The sequence below is a fragment of the Aotus nancymaae genome, unplaced genomic scaffold, assembly GCF_030222135.1.
Source record: "Aotus nancymaae isolate 86718 unplaced genomic scaffold, 86718_ANA_hifiasm-v0.15.2.pri h1tg000058l, whole genome shotgun sequence".
Taxonomy (NCBI): domain Eukaryota; kingdom Metazoa; phylum Chordata; class Mammalia; order Primates; family Aotidae; genus Aotus; species Aotus nancymaae.
This window is the reverse complement of record NW_026988472.1, coordinates 38,838,277-38,854,918: the sequence shown is the minus strand read 5'-3', so window position 1 is coordinate 38,854,918 and position 16,642 is coordinate 38,838,277. Positions and strand designations below refer to the sequence as shown.

Sequence of the window (16,642 nt, the reverse complement as noted above, 5' to 3'; positions counted from 1 at the left end):
CTCTCTGTATAGGCAGCTTTCACATATCTCAAATGCTGTATTTTCTATACATGTTTCACTAGAAAAAACTCCATGTATAAGTGGACCAACACAGTTCAATCTAGCTCAAGTTTTTTTGTGTGTTTTTTGTTTTGTTTTGTTTTTTTTAAGATGGAGTCTCGCTCTGTTGCCAGGCTGGAGTGCAGTGGTACTATCTCAACTCACTGCAACCTCTGCCTCCCAGGTTCAAGCGATTCTCCTGCCTCAGCCTCCCAAGCATCTGGGACTACAGGTGCATACCACCAGGCCCAGCTAATTTTTTGTATTTTTAGTAGAGACGGGGTTTCACCATGTTAGTCAGGATGGTCTCGATCTCTTGGCCTCGTGATCCGCCCGCCTTGGCCTCCCAAGGTGCTGGGATTACCTGCATGAGCCACTGTGATCGGCCAACACACAGTTCAAACCTGTGTTGCTCAAGTGTCACCCGTAGTTTGGAAATACCCAATAAAGTTGTACATGCCCATATGCTATAGCCCAGCAATTCCATGCAGGAATATATATTGGAGTAGTTCTCAAACTTTAGTGTACATTAGAATTGCCTGGAGGGCTGGTTAAAATACAGATTGCTGGGCCCTATCTCTGGGGTGGGCCTCACTCTAGCAGGTTCCCAGGTGATATGGATGCTGCTGGTCCAAGAGCTATCGAAGCACTGGTTTTAAAGGAAAAGTGGAGATCACTTGGGAGAAAATATTTACAAGTGATATTTATTGCATGTGATAGAAAAAGTATGCTAGGAATATTTTCCTTTGCCCAATGTCAAAATTAGCTTTATTAAAATTCAAACTGGCCAGGTGTGGTGGCTCACGCCTGTAATCCCAGCACTTTGGGAGGCCGAGGCAGACGGATCATGAGGGCAAGAGAGGGAGATCATCCTGGCTAACACAGTGAAACCCTGTTGTCTCTACTAAAAATACAAAAAATTAGCCAGGCATGGTGGCATGTGCCTATAGTCCAGCTACTCGGGAGGCTGAGGCAGGAGAATCACTTGAACCTGGGAGGCAGGGGTTGCAGCGAGCCAAGATTGCGCCATGTACTCACTCCAGCCTGGGTGACAGAGCGAGACTCTGTCTCAAAAAAAAAAAAAAAAAAAATCAAACGATTTATTCAAAGATGGTGAATTTTACTGCATATAAATTATACCTCAAAGCTGTAAAAGCATTAGCTTTGGGGTGATGAAAATATTCTAAAATTAGATCAGATATTATGGAGATGGTTGCATAAGTCTGCAAGCATACTAAAAAACAACGAAATGCACACTTTAAACCAGTAAATTATAAAGCTGTTTTTTAAAGGTAACTTTGTTTGCAATTGCTTAGTGGACATCAGCTGGTAATGAGAAGTCTTAGTTCAGGTAGCTAATAGATAAGACAGGGGGGTTTAATTTAAATATACAGCCTGAGCTAAGAATGGTTTTTACATTTTAAAGGGTTGTTAAAAAAAAGAAGAAGAAGAAGATGTGACAGAGACTGTATGTGGTCCACAAAGCCTAAAATATTTACCATATATGTATTTTTTTTTTTTTTTGAGATGGAGTCTCACTCTGTCACCCAGGCTGCAGTGCTGTGATCTTGGCTCATTACACCTCCGCCTTCTGGGTTCAAGTGATTCTCATGCCTCAGCCTCCCAAGTAGCTGGGACTACAGGCATGCGCCAACACGCCTGGCTAATTTTTGTATTTTTAGTAGAGACGGGGTTTCGCCATGTTGGCCAGGCTGGTCTTGAACTTCTGGCCTCAAATGATCTGCCCATCTCAGCCTCCCGAAGTGCTGGGATTACAGGTGTGAGCCACCACACCCAGCCTACTATATGGTTCTTTACAGAAAAAGTTTGCTGATCCCTGATTTAAACTAAGTTACATGTGACTAGCAAAGTTAAAGGGATCAGGGCTTTAGGAGAGATGGAGAGAAAAGATGGAAACATCAGTAGAGTTTGTGGCTAGGGAGAAGATGTCAGTAACAGAAAACAAATAAGTTTATATTGCTACCTCAGAGTAAACCGTGAAGGGCCAGTAGCAGTGAACAAACCTGTCTGACCCTGAACATAGAAAGGAGACAATTGGACAGCAGGGTCACCGAATCCCAGGAGGATGCTGAAAAGGACACTGGGGCTAAAAAAGGCCAACCCCCCAGGACAGCACTGGACACACCCCCTTACCCAGCTGGATTCAGTTCCACCAATTCTCTTTCTTCTACAACAGTGCTTTCCCCTCTCCATGAGATCATTCCCATCACCATACAAACTTACAAAATTCTCCCATCTCTCTGGAATCATATCCCCTGGGGCTACCACCCTGTCTCTCCTTTCACAACCAAAGTCTCCCAGAGGGCTACCTGTATGCCTTGGTCATAATCTCCGATTCTTATCTCATCCTTGCTTGACCTCACAGAAGCCTGGCTTTCCACCCACTGCTGCAATGAACTGCTCTAGCCAAGGTCACTAATGAAATCCATGTTACTAAATCCAATGGTCAATTCTCCTCCTCCTCTTTGTCCTCCTAGTGTGAGCTTTCTTTTTAACTATTATTTTTAATTTATTTTTTTGAAACAGGGTCTTGCTCTGTCATCCAGGCATGATCCTGCAGCACCGCAATCACAGCTCACTGCAGCCTTGACCTCCTGGGTGCACTCAATCCTCCTGCCTCAGTCTCCTAAATAGCTAGGACTACAGGTGTATGTCCAGCTAATTTTTAAAAACTTTTTGTAGAGATGGGTCTCAATATGTTGCCAGGCTGGTCTCAAACTCTTAGGCTCAAGTGATCCTCCTGTCTCAGTCTTTCAAAGTGTAGGGATTACAGGTGTGAACCACCACACCTGGTTGCCAGGAGCATTGAACACACCCTCCTGGAAACATTTTCTTCACTTAGAATCCAGAATACTATACTTTCTTGGTTTTCCTCCTACCTCTATAACAATTCCTTCTGTCTCTTTTGCCAACATCTTCCCCTTCATCACCCTAACCCTTAAGAGTGAAGCCAGTCTTCCTCTAAATAGTGACTTTGGTCTTTGGATTGTGTCTATATTCTCATTCACTCTCATGCATTTAAATACTCTCTATAAACTAATAACCCCAAATTTATATCTCCAGCTCACACCCATCCCATGCACCCCAGTCTTGCATATCCAATAGCCCACTGGATTCTGTAAACATGTCCACTAGCAAACTCCTGATCTCCCTCCAAAATTTTCTCCTCTTACAGTCTGTCCCATCTCAGTAAATGGCAGCTCCATCCTTCCAGTTTTCGACAAAGAGGAAATACAAATGTCCAATAAACACATGAAAAGATACTCGACCCCACTAAGAATCCAGGAAATAAAATTAAAATAATGAGATATTATTTCATACTCATGAGATTTGCAAAAATCTAAAAGTCTGATGGCACCCATGTGTTGACGAGAGAATGGGAAAATAGAATTTATTTTCTTTTTTTTGAGATGGAGTCTCACTCTGTCACCCAGGCTATAGTGCAGTGGTGCAATCTCGGCTCACTGCAGCCTCTGCCTCCTGGGTTCCAGTGATTCTCCTGACTCAGTCTCCCGAGTAGTTGGGATTACAGGCATGTGCCACCACGCCTGGCTACTTTTTATATTTTTAGTAGAGACGAGGTTTCACCATGTTGGCCAGGCTGGTCTCAAACTCCTGACCTCAGGTGATTCACCTGCCTTGGCCTCCCAAAGTGCTGGGATTACAGGTAAGAGCCACCGCACCAAGCCAAGAAAACAGAATTTCTTACCTGAGAAAATTTTCTCCCCAAAAAACCATGAAGCAAAAGGAAACAGTAAATCTGTAGAGACACACTTCATTTTATTGTGCTCTCCCTTACTGTACTTCACAGATACTACATTTTTTACAAATTGAAGGTTTGTGGCAACCCTGCATTGAACAAGTCTATCAGTGCCATTTGTCCAACCTCATGTGTTCACTTCTTGTCTCTGTGTCATGTTACATTTTGATAATTCTCAAAATATTTCCAACTTCTTCCTTTTATATCTGTTATGGTGATCTGTGATCTTTAATGTTACTATTGTAATTGGGGGCACCGTGAACCATGCCCATATAAGATGGTGAATATAATCAATAAAAGTAGTGTGTGTTCTGATGGGTCATTCTTCCTCCTCTCTCCCTTTCCTCAGGCCTCCCTACTCCCTGAGACACAATAATATGGAAATTAGGTCTATTAATAATCCTACAATGGCCTCTTAAGTGTTCGAATGAAAGGAAGAGTCACACATCTCATGTTAAATCAAAAGCTAGAAATGATTAAGCTTAGTGAGGAAGGCTTATCGAAAGCTGGGATAGGCCAGAAGCTAGGCCTCTTGGGTCAAACAGCCAAGATGTGGACGCAAAGAAAATGTTCTTGAAAGAAATTAAAAGTGCTACTTCAATGAACACATGAATAAGAAAGTGAAACAGCCTTATTGCTGATACAGAGAAAGTTTGACTGGTCTGGACAGAAGCTCAAACCAGCCACAATGTTCCCTTATGCCAAAGCCCAATCCAGAGCTAGACTCTTAACTCCATTCAATTCTGTGAAGGCTGAGAGAGGTAAGGAAGATACAGAAGCAAAGCTGGAAGTTAGCAGAGGTTGGTTTGTGAGGTTTAAGGAAAGAAGCCATTGCCATAACATCAAAGGGCAAAATGAAGCAGCAAGTGCTGACGGAGAAGCTGCAGCAAGTTACCCAGAAGATCACTGATGAAGGTGGTTACATTAAACAACAGGCTTTCAGTGTAGATGAAACAGCCTTCTGGAAGAAGATAGGACTTTCACAATTAGAGAGGTGAATGCCTGGCCTCAAAGCTTTAAAGGACAGGCTGACTCTCTTGTTAGGGACCAATGCAGCTGTGACTTTAAAATGAAGCCAATGTTCATTGACCATTCTACAAATCCTGGGGCCCTTAAGAATTACACTAAATCTACTCTGCCTGTGCTCCATAAATGGGACAACAAAGCCTGAGTGACAGCACATCTGTTTACAGCATGGTTTACTGAAGACTTTAAGCCCACTGCTGAGACCTATTGCTCAGAAAGAAAAAAAAAAGATTCCTTTCAAAATATTACTGCTCACTGACAATGCACCTGGTCACACAAGGGCTCTGACGGAGATATACAAGGAGATTAATGCTGTTTTTGTGCCTGCTAACACAGCATTCGTTCTGTAGCCCATGGATCAAGGAGTAATTTTGACTTTCAAGTCTTGTTATTTAAGAAATATGTTTTGTAAGACTATAGCTGCCGTAGATAGTGACTCCTCTAATGGATCTGGGGAAAGTCAATTGAAAACCTTCTTGAAAGGATTCACCAATCTAGATGCCATTAAGAAAATTCATGATTCACAGGAGGAGGTCAAAATATCAATATTAACAGGAGTTTGGAAGAAGTTGATTCCAACTCTCACGGATGATTTTGAGGAGTTCAAGACTTCAGTGGAGGAAGTCAAGGCAGATGTGGTAGAAACACCACGAGAGCTAGAATTGGAAGTGGAGCCTGAAGATGTGACTGAATTGTGGCAATCTCATGATCAAACTTGGATGTATGCAGAGTTGTTTCATATGGACGAGCAAAGAAAGTAGTTTCTTGATTGGAACCTCCTCCTGGTGAAGATGCTATGAACATTGTTGAATGATAAAAAAAGGATTTAGAACATTACATATGCTTAGTTGATAAAGCAGTGGCAGGGTTTGACAGGTTTACTTTAATTTTGAGAGTCCTACTGTGAGTAAAATGCTATCCAACAGCATCTATGCTACAGAGAAATCTCTTATTTATTTATTTTTTTTTTTGTATTTCGTTTTTTTCAGAGATGGGTTTCACTTTGTTGCCCAAGATGGTCTAGATCTCCTAGCCTCAAGAGATACTCCTGCCTTGAACTCCCAAAGTTCTGGGATTACAGGTGTGACCCACAGCATCCAGTCAGAGAAATCTTTTGTAAAAGGAAGAGTCAATTGATGCAACAAACTTTATTGCTGTCTTATTTTAAGAAACTGTCCTAGGTTGGGCATGGTGGCTTATGCCTGTGATTCCAGCACTTTGAGAGGCCGAGGCAGGTGGATCACTTGAGGCCAGGAGTTCAAGACCAGCCTGGCCAACATGGTGAAACTCCGTTATCTACTAAAAATAGAAAAATTAGCTAGGCGTGGTGGTACACACTTGTAATCCCAGCTACTTGGAAGGCTGAGGCAGGAGAATCACTTGAATCTCCAGGAGGCGGAGGTTGCAGTGAGCCAAGATGGCGGCACTGTACTCCAGCCTGGGTGACAGAGCAAGACTCTGCCTCAAAAAAAAAAAAAATTGCCCTAGCTACCCCAACCTTCAACAACCAACCCCTGATCAGTGATCAGCCCTTAACACTAAGGCAAGACCCTTCATCAGCAGAAAAATGATGCCTCTCTGAAGGCTTAGAGGACCATCAGCATTTTTTTTAGCAATAATGTATTTTTTAATTAAGGCATGTACATTGTTTTAGACATAATGCTATTGCACACTTAACAAACTACAGCATAGCAGAAACATAATTTTTATATGCACCAGGAAACAAAAAAAATTGTGTGACTTGCTTTATTACAATATTCGTTTTATTGTGGTGGTCTGGAAACAAACCCACAATATCTCTCAAGATACAACAAATTAGCCAGGTGGGGTGATGCATGCCTGTAGTCCCAGCTATTCAGGAGGCTGAGGCATGAGAATCACTTGAACCCGGGAGGCGGAGGTTGCAGTGAGCCAAGATTGCACCACTGCACTCCAGTCTGGGCAACAGAGGAAGACTTCATCTAAAAAAAAAAAAATTGTTACACATTCTGATAGAGTTAAAAAAAGAAACTAGAAAATGGGAGAAGAAGAGAAAGCAAGAGAAAATAGTAGAAGCAGTTCCACTGCTATGTACACAATAGGTAGGTTTAAGGAATACTGGGAGGAAAAAAAGATATACCAGATATTAAGAGGTTAAACAAATCAACACAGGGTGCTGAGACAACTGGATATCCACAAGCAAAAGGCTAAAGTTTGACCCTACCTCACAACATATATAAAAATTAACTCAAAATGAATCAAGAACCTAAACAGAAGAGCTAAATCTAGAAAACGTACAAGAAAACATACAAATAATCTGCATGATCTTGGATCAGGAAATGATTTCTAAGTTAGGACATCAAAAACAAAGCAACATTATTTCCAATTGCTGCTACAAAAAACATCAAAACAAAACAAAAAACAAAGCAACAAAAGAAAAAATAGATAAATTGGGCATCATCAAAATAAAAAAAACATTTATAATGTAAAGGATTCCATCAAGAAAGTGAAAAGACAATCCACAGAATGGGAGAAAATTTTTTGCAAATCTGATAAGGGATTGTATCCATAATCTATAAAGAACTTTTACAACTCAATAACAAACAATTAACCAAATTTTCAAAAGAACAGAGGAGATGAATAGATATTTCTCCAAAGAAGATATACAAATGAGCAATAAGCACATAACATCACTAATCATTAGAGAAATGCAAATCAAAACCATAATGGATACCACTTCACACCAATAAGGACAGCTATAATCAAAAAGATAATATTCAAGGACGTAGAGATATCGGAACCCTGGTACATTCCTGGTAGAAATGTAAAACAGAGTGGCCACTTGGAAAAGTTTAGCAGTTCCCACACAAGTTAATATGACCCAACTATTCCACTCCTAGACAGATAACCAGGAGAAATGAAAACATATGTCTACACAAAACTTGTATACAAATATTCATAGGAGCATTTTTCATAATAGCCAAAAGGTGGAAACAAACCAAATGTGCATCAAGATGAATGAACATAATGTAGTATCAACATACTCATGCAATAAAATATGTATCATTTGACCATAAAAGGGAATGAAGTACCAATACATGCTACAACACAAACCGTGAAAACATTATGCTAAGCGAAAGAAGCCAGTCACAAAAGACCACTATTACATGATTCCCTTAATGTGCAATGTCCAGAACAAGCAAATCTATAGAAACAAAAAGTAGGCTGGTGGTTGCTTGGGTGGAAGAACGGGTTGGGGGGATGGGAAATGATGGCTAATGGGCACAGAGTTTCTTTTTGGGGTGAAGAAAATGTTCTAAAATTTCACTGTGGTGATGGTTACCCAACTCTATGAATATACTAAAAAACACTAAATTGTACACTTTAAATGGGTAAATTGTGGTATGTTAATTCTATCTCAACAAAGCTGTTACAGAAAAAAATCAACTGACAGAGATTCCACACTAAATGTGAATTCAGCATTTACAAATGCAAAGAATAAAAATTCCCCAGGAAAGTCTTTGCAACAGAGAAACCACAGGCTGGGTGTGGTGGCTCATGCCTGTAATCTCAACACTTTTGAAGGCCGAGGCAGGCAGATAGCTTGAACCCAGAAGTTCCAGACCAGCCTGGGCAACCCCCAGCTCCAAAAAAAAAAAAAAGCCACACTCCCATCAAAAAAATTCACCAATTCAGAGCCCACAGAAAAAGAGAGCTCTTTCTCTTTTCTACAATCAGTAGAAAAGAGAGAAGGGGAAGGTAGAGCTGAAGAGACCATCATGGATTATTATCTTGGCCACAGTGGGTAGGTGTTATCTGTCATTGCCAGTTCTCCAGGAAGGAGGAGCACGAAGTAGATACAGAATTCCACAGCTGCCTATTATTATCCTACTTTGATCACATGGATGCAATTTCACTCACACACACACACACACACACACAGAGAGAGAGAGAGAGAGAGAGAGAGAGAGAGAGAGAGAGAGAGAGAGAGAAATAAGCAAACAAAGGAGTGAGGGCATTTTAAAAGGTGTAATCACAAAGGTAAATGATTAGAATAAAAATGCAAAACCTTCCTAAATACCCCTCCCCGACATACACACCCTACTTTTTGTAATAAAAGAGCAAAACATCTACCTCTCATAGAGAAATGGCAAATATAACAAACACACACATAATTATAAAATACTATGATGGATTTGAGGTCAAATATATCAGTCCTAACAAAAATGTGAGTGGGCTTAATCCACCTATTGCAATAAAAATTTTCAATTTGACTAACAAAAGAAACCTCAACGAGTTTTACAACACAAAAAACATATCTAAACCAAAGTGATTCTTTTTTTTTTTCCTTTTTAAATTTTGAGACAGAGGCTCTCTCTGTTGCCCACGCTGGAGTGCAGTAGCACAATCTCAGCTCACTGCAACCTCCACCACCAGGGTTCAAGCGATTCTCATGCCTCACGCTCCCAAGTAGCTGGGACTACAGGCGTGTGCCACCACGCCCAGCTAAGTTTTTTTGTATTTTTAGTGAAGATGAGGGTTCACCATGTTGGCCAGGGTGGTCTCGAACTCCTGACCTCAGGTGATCTGCCTGCCTTGGCCTCCAAAAGTGCTGAGATTACAGGCGTGAGTCACAACACCCAGCCCCGAAGTGATCCTAAACAGTTAAAAATAAAAGGCTAGACCAAGCATGGTGGCTGACGTCTGTAACTCCAGCACTTTGAGAGGCCAAGGCAGGTGGGTGAATCACCAGAGGTCAGGAGTTCGAGACCAGCTTGGCCAACATGGCGAAACCCTGTCTCCACTAAAAATACAAAAAATTGGCTGGGCATGGTGGTATGCGCCTGTAGTCCCAGCGACTCAGGAGGCTGAGGCAGAAGAACTGTTTGAACTCGGGAGTCAGCGGTTGCAGTGAGCCGAGATCGTACCACCGCACTCCAGCCTGGGCAACAGAGTGGGACCCAGTCTCTAAATAAATAAATAAATGGCTGAACAAAGTATACCAGGTAAATAGAAACCAAAAGAGAGTAGGCGGCCAGTGGGGAGTGGCTCTTGCTTGTAATCCCAGCACTTTTGGAGGACGAGGCAGATGGATCACCTGAAGTCAGTAGTTCGAGACCAGCCTGGCCAACATGATTAAACCCCATCTCTACTAAAAATACAAAACTTAGCCCAGTGTAATGGCAGGTGCCTGCAATCCCACCTACTCAGGAGGCTCAGGCAGGAGAATTGCTTGAAGCCTTGAAGGTGGAGGTTGCAGTTAGCCGAGATTGTGCCACTGCACTCCAGCCTGGGTGACTCCTTGGGCGGGGGAAGAGTAGGGATGGCAATCATGGTCTCAGGGCAAAGCAGAATACAAGCCCTAAAGCATTAACTGTGAAACAAAAAGATACTTTTTAAATGCTAAAAGCCGCACTCCACAATGAAGATAGAACATATAAATATATTTATTTCAGTGGTTCACACCTATATTTCCAGCACTTTAGGAGGCTGAGGCAGGTGGATCACCTGAGGTGAGGAGTTTGAGACCAGCCTGGCCAACACAGTGAAACCCCGTCTCTACTAAAAATACAAAAATTAGATGGGCGGGGTGGTAGGCACTTGTAATCCCTGCTACTTGGGAGGTTGAGGCAGGAGAATCGCTTGAACCCAGGAGGCAGAGGTTGCAGTGACCTGAGATCGTGCCACTGCACTCCAGCCTGGGCAACAAGAAGGAAACTCCGTTTATATTATATATATATAAACATAACAGCAATCACCTTCATGAGACAAAAACTACAAGAGATGTAAGAGGACACTGTAACCACACTAGTAATAGGAGACTTCAGTACACCGTTCTTTGTACCAGACATATTAGGTAAACCAAATATAAGGAGATTTAAGATCTAAACAGCATACTCAATAGAGTAATTCTTAGGGATGTTTATAAAACTCTACACTCTGATACTAGTGAATACAGTTTCTTCTCAACTGCTCACATCACATTCACCAAAATAATCATATATGAGGTCATAAAGAAAAAATATTTCCACTTCAATAACGTGTAAATATTACAAACGATAGGTGTGATTATAATGCAATAAAACTAGAATTTACTAACAAAAATTTTAAAAACAGAAAGGCTTTTCCATCTAGAACTTTAATAGCCTCCTATTAAGCAACTCCTGGGTATTCTACAACTAAAATTATACATTTTTAAAGAAATAATGACACTAAAACACTACATTATCAGATTCTTTTTTATTTCTTTTTTTTTTTTTTAAGGCTAGTAAAGTGAACCAGCAGGAGTGAAGAAGGAACAAAGAAATCTGTAACTGGATGTCATCAATTAGTTGTCAATACCACTGCACTCGAACCAGCCTACACGTCCAATTCTACAGCATGCATTTAAAGCAGTAATCAGAGGAAAATTCATTGCAATAAACACAATTATCAGTAAAAATGAAAGAATAAAAACAAATAAATTTGATTCCAAGATCACAAAGACTTAAAAATAGTCTGGACACAGTGGGTCACACCTGTAATCCCAGTGCTTTGGAAGGCTAAAGTGGGAAGATCACTTGAGGCCAGGAGTTTGAGACTAGCCTGGGAAACATAACAAGACCCTGTCTCTACAAAAAAATAATTTAAAAAAATTAGCTAGGTGTGGTGGCACACACCTGTAGTCCTAGCTTCTTGGAAGGCTCAGGCAGGGGGATTGCTAAAGCCCAGGAATTCAAGGCTACAGTGAGCTATGATTGAGCACTGCACCCCAGCCTGGGTGACAGGGTGGGACCCTGCCTCAAAAAAAAAAAAAAAAGAAAAAAGAAAAAACTTTAAAAATAACAAAATAAACCAAAAGAAAGGACATGGAAGGAAATAATAAAGATGAAAGTAGGCCAGGCACAGTGGCTCATGCCTGTAATCCCAGCACTTTGGGAGACAGAGGCAGGAGGATTGTTTGAGGCCAGGAGTTCAAGACCAGCCTGGGCAACATAGGGAGACCTTGTCTCTACAAAAAAATAATGAACAAAATTAGCCAAGTGTGGTGGTGCACCACTACAGTCCCAGCTACTTGGGAGGCTGAGGTGGGAGGATTGCTTGAGCCCAGGGAGGCTGCAGTAAGCTGAGACAGTGCCACTACACTCAAGCCTGAGTGACAGAGTGAGACCCTGTCTCAGGAAAAAAACAAAACAAAAAAGATGAAAGTAGAAGAAAAGAATGAGAAAAAAAAAACAGAAAAACAGATCTAATTAATAATTCAGAATTCTGTAGTTTTTGAAAAAAATAAATAAACTACTAGATAAGGGGAAAAAGCACAAAAACACAAAATGAGAAATGGCATGGAGGAAATAAGATGAACAATTTAAAAAATAATGAAGGATATTTTTGTAGAACTCTACCAAATAAATTTGAAAACCCAGATGAAAGGGATAATTTGCTAGAAAAGTACAGATCACCAAAATTTTCTCCATTAGAGTTAGAAAGCTTAAATAGACCAATTTCCACAGAAAAAAATATTTAGAAACTTATAAAGGCAATATCACATGAAAAAGCGTCAGGCCCAGATGGTTTCATAGGGAATTCTACCAAATCTTCAAACATGAGATAGCCTCAATGCTCTATAAATTATTCCAGAGACAGTATAGCACAAGAAGGATCAAGGCTGCAGGAAAATCAGTCTTTGGAGGAAGATGAACCAGCAAAGGAGAAACTGAGAAGGAACTTCCTGGGAGGAAGAAGAGAACCTTGGAATATAGAATCTCAGAAACAAAAGAAGGATATTTCAAGAAGGGAGACTTTCATGGTAAATACTGCAGAGAGATCAAATAAAAGGAATGAACAGTGTTAACACATGCTTTGAGGACTAAGTGGAAGGTCAGGAAACTGAGAGAGCCAATTATTAATAACCCTTTCAAACAGCCCACCTAGGAAGGGAAGGAGAGGAGAGAAACTAGGTAGCGGCAGGGTGATTAGAGGACTAGGAATGAGGTTTCAAAATGGGAGAAACTTGAGTCAAACTTGAGTCAGTTGTTTCTTTCTTTCTTTTTTTTTTTCTTGAGTCCAGGTCTCGCTCCATCACCCAGGCTGGTGAGAAGTAGTGCAATCATAGCTCACTGCAGCCTTAAACTCCTGGGCTCAAGTGATCCTTTCACCTCACCCTTTCAGTAGCTGGGACTACAGGTGCATGCCCCAAACCCAGCTAATTTATTTTTATTTTTATTTTTGTAGAGACAGGGTCTTGCTATGTTGCCAGGACTGGTCTCAAACTCCTGGCCTCAAGTGATCCTCCCAGTTCAGCTTCCCAAAGTGCTGGGATTATAAGTATGAACCACCATACTCAGCCAGTATATTTATTCTTTTGTTTTGTTTTGTTTTCTAATGAGCCAGGTTCTTACAAAATCTGATATTTATTCTTAATAAGGAGAGAGTAGGCCGGGCATGGTGGCTCACCCCTGTAATCCCAGCACTTTGGGAGGCCGAGGCGGGTGGATCACAAGGTCAAGAAATCGAGACCATCCTGGCCAACATGGTGAAACCCCATCTCGACTAAAAATACAAAAATTAGCTAGGTATGGTGGCGTGCACCTGTAGTCCCAGCTACTTGGGAAGCTGAGGCAGGAAAATCGCTTGAACCCGGGAGGCAGAGGTTGCAGTGAGCCGAGATTGCGCCACTGCACTCCAGCTTGGGTGACAGAGCGAGACTCTGTCTCAAAAAAAATAATAAATAGGTCGGGCACAGTGTAATCCCTCACGCCTGTAATCCCAGCACTTTGGGAGGCCGAGGTGGGTGGATCATGATGTCAGTAGATCGAGACCATCCTGGCTAACGTGGTGAAACCCCGTCTCTACTAAAATACAAAAAACTAGCCAGGCATGGTGGTGCGCGCCTGTAGTCCCAGTAACTCAGGGGGCTGAGGCAGGGGAATTGCTTGAACCCGGGAGGCGGAGGTTGCAGTGAGCCGAGATTGAGCCACTGCACTCCAACCTGGCGACAGAGCAAGACTCCATCTCAAAAAAAAAAAATAATAATAATAATAATAAATAAATAAGGAGAGACTATTTGCCTGGCATTAGGGATCTAAAGTAGAATGACAGTCATAGCAGAAATTAGTTCAATGTTTCCTTTGATTTCTTAATATTAACTCCAAATAATGTAGTCAATTTTTCCCAATATTCCATATTTACATATTACCTTCTTCATTGGTCCAAACTGAATTTTATTTTTTTGAGACAGAGGCTCACTCTGTCACCCAGGATGGAATGCAGTGGCATGATCTTGACTCACTGTAACCTCCCCCTCCAGGGTTCAAGCAATTCTTATGCCTCAGCCTCCTGAGTAGCTGGAACTACAGGTATGCACCACCACGCCTGGCTACTTTTTGTATTTTTAGCAGGTATGGGGTTTCACCATGCTGGCCAGGTTGGTCTCAAACTCCTGACCTCAGATGATCCACCCACCCTGGCCTCCCCAGCCCCCAAACTGAATTTTTATCAATGGTCACATTCTACGTTAATGCATCAAACATTACTAAGTACCAGTGACTACTAGGGGCTAGGAATACAAAGTTAGAAGAGACCTAGTTTCTTTCCTGGAGAAGTTAAATCTCTAGTGGGTAAGAATCATGACATGAGTGCCAGTACTTCCTGGTTCACTCAGTGTTGTACATGTACTGTGTCATGTAATCCTCACAACAAACACTTGAGGAAGCTGGAATTATCTCCATTTCATAAGTGAATAAAGCCAGCCTCAAAAAAGTTAACTGATCTGCCCCAGGTGGGGGACCTGAAATTAGAACCCAGGTTCTTAGGCCGTAATACTAACACTTTCTCACCTTGCAACTCCTACCTTCAGAAAGATGACCCCGTGGAGACTACCCGGTCACTTGCTCAGATGCTTGGTCAGCAGAATTGGGCTTTAGCATACTTGAGAATAGTTGACATCAGGCATCACATCTAAAATTGCCATCTAAATTTGGAAACCAGCTTTTATGCCCTCTGCTGCCTGGATAATGTAGCCTGCAGGGCACAAAGACCATGTTTTATTTATCATGAGCCCAAGTACTATGTTTTATTTAGTGTTATACTTGTCCCCCTCCGCTTTATATAGTGCTTTTAAATACTTGCTCCTTCAGCATTTGTGCAGATTCATTCACTCACCTAATTTCACAACCCTGATAAGTTTTGAATGTAATCTAGGGCAGCAGTAAAAAAAAACTTCAAATTTAAGAAGTGAAAGAGTATGGGGGCAAAGGGTATCACAGAATAGCTTTTTGAATTAAGGTATTTACTTTAAAAAATGTATGAACCTCAAGATACTTCCGTGCTGTGAAATTTTTACCAGATCGTAGTAACATGGCTGGGTGTAGTGGCTCATGCCTGCAATCCCAGCACTTTGCACGGCCAAGGCAGGAGAATCACTTGAGCTCAGGAGTTTGAGACCAGCTTGGGCAACATAGTGAGACACTGTCTCTATTTTAAAATAAAAAATTAAAAATAAATTTTTAAAATACCAACAACACAAAGTGTGTCTAAGTGTACTTTCCAAAAAAGTCTCATCGGACCCTTAAAACTATCCTTAAGAAAGGTAAGGCAAATGTATTATAACCCCTAGTGCACTGTTGAGGAAAGAGTACCTTAGAAAAGTTAAGTGACTTGTTCAGGATAATCAGCTATACTGGATTTCAAGGGCATCCTAACTTTAAATCTCTTGTTTGCTCCATTATGCCTTTGCCTCACCTAGATAACCTTTCTTTACCAAAACAGTAAAGGTGCAATAAAACATGAGAAGGTGAAGTGCTATCAACAAATAGGAAAAAAGTGATGACTAGAGAGGGGTACTTGTTCTTGGTTGGAGAGTACGAGTATGGCTCAAAAGTGTTCCTACAGAAATCCCTTTAAATGTTGCCTTTTGCTAGGGTGTGGGTAAGGACACTCACAGATTGTTGGTAGGAGTGCAAAACAGCATATCCTTTCCAAAGGGAAATTGAGCAATTTATGTTAAAAAAAAAAAAAAAAAAACCCTTATGTGCATACTCTGCCCAACAATTCTATCATCTAGGAATGTACACTAAGAAAGTAATCATGGGCCAGGCGCGGTGGCTCACACCGGTAATCCCAGCACTTTGGGAGGCCGGGGCGGGTGGACAGTCAGACGTCAGGAGTTCGAGACCAGCCTGGCCAACATGGTGAAGGCCCGTCTCTACTAAAAATACAAAAATTAGCTGGGCGTGGTGGTGTAAGGCTGTAGTCCCAGCTATTCGGGAGGCTGAGACAGGAGAATTGCTTGAACCTAGGAGATGGAGGTTGCAGTGAGCCGAGATAGCGCTACTGCAGTACAGCCTGGGCAACAGAGTGAGACTCAAAAGTAATCATGGATATGCAGACTTTACATTTGCCCAACAATGTATTTAAATAGGGAAGAACTGAGAATAACCAATGAAATAAATTGTAATATTATAGCCATGCTATCCAGTAAAAAAAAATGATTACAAAAGAGAATTTACTTTAGAAAAACTCACGTATTAAGCTCTGCATAGAGAAAGACAATGGTTACTTGGAATGGTGAAACCATATTCACCATGGTTACTTGGAATGGTGAAACAATGCACCTTCATTGTGATTTCTATCTTAGAAATGTGTATAAATGGCTTACTAAATGTTTCTATATATGAAAATGTTTCTAATAAGACATTTTAAAGATTTCTTGGGAGTGGCTGAAACAGCTGTGATTTCAAAAGAAAATTTTAGTAGCCATTTAAAAAACCATTAAAAATAAAACATTACTATACCATTACCATTAAAATACCATTGAAAAATAAAGCCCTCGTTATGACT

At 41.2% G+C, this 16,642-nt stretch overlaps 1 protein-coding gene across 11 annotated transcripts in view; it reads right to left on the bottom strand.

Moving 5' to 3' along the window:
• Positions 1–16,642, bottom strand: part of BCLAF3 (BCLAF1 and THRAP3 family member 3) — an 80,770-nt gene that overhangs the window by 63,099 nt on the left and 1,029 nt on the right. For 3 of the 11 annotated variants that reach the window (XM_012433941.3, XM_012433972.3, XM_012433966.3), the window contains exon 1: positions 14,655–14,903. The exons of 2 other annotated variants lie outside the window; for them this stretch is intronic. The gene's annotated coding sequence lies outside the window, so the exon portion shown is untranslated. Of the gene's footprint in view, positions 1–14,640; positions 14,905–16,642 lie in introns of those variants that run through there. 6 more of the 11 variants (XM_012433985.3, XM_012433990.3, XM_064364464.1 and 3 more) reach the window with 3 other exon arrangements.